Below are 650 nucleotides of genomic sequence, written 5' to 3' on the forward strand. Positions count from 1 at the left end.
AACACTGATTAAGTGATGTTGTTCTTTATACATTAGTTCCTTGTAAATTTGTTTAGTGTAAATTGATGCCCCTAGAGCACAGAATCTCACTTGGTTATGGTTATTCACTGGAAAATTCTTTCAATCTTGTTATATGTTTAAAAATGTCTACAATAAATTGTTGAAAAAAAATGTAACCTTAAAGTTTCAGAGAAAGGAGGAGGGGGAGGATGCTGAGGAGGTGGGGAAGAGAGAGGGGAGGATAGCAAAGCAAGACCAGTTTTGAATAAGGGCCTGTATGTGTGTGTGTGTGTGTGTGTGTGTGCGTGCATGTGTGTGCACGCGCACCTTTTTTTCTCAGTTTGATACTCCTTCTGTAGGTGTTTGACTGAAGCTAGTTTAGAATAATTTGTCAAATGCTCACTAAGCTCCAAGTGCTGTACTAAATGCTCTTACATGGATTCTCCAATTTAATCCTCCAAACACCACCAAGGAATAGATATTGTTGGCATCATCCCTATTTTGTTAAGGGGTTAAGTAAATTGCTCAAGATTACAGAGAACAGAAGTAGTAGAGCCTGGATTTGAACCAGAGAAGCCTGGATTTCAAATTTCAGAGTCCTAACTTTTTAGCTAAAACTAACAACAAGAGCAAAAGCAAACCCTTCAAGA

The sequence above is a fragment of the Propithecus coquereli genome, unplaced genomic scaffold (assembly GCF_000956105.1).
Source record: "Propithecus coquereli isolate 6110/MARCELLA unplaced genomic scaffold, Pcoq_1.0 Scaffold70, whole genome shotgun sequence".
In the NCBI taxonomy this organism is placed as follows: Eukaryota; Metazoa; Chordata; class Mammalia; order Primates; family Indriidae; genus Propithecus; species Propithecus coquereli.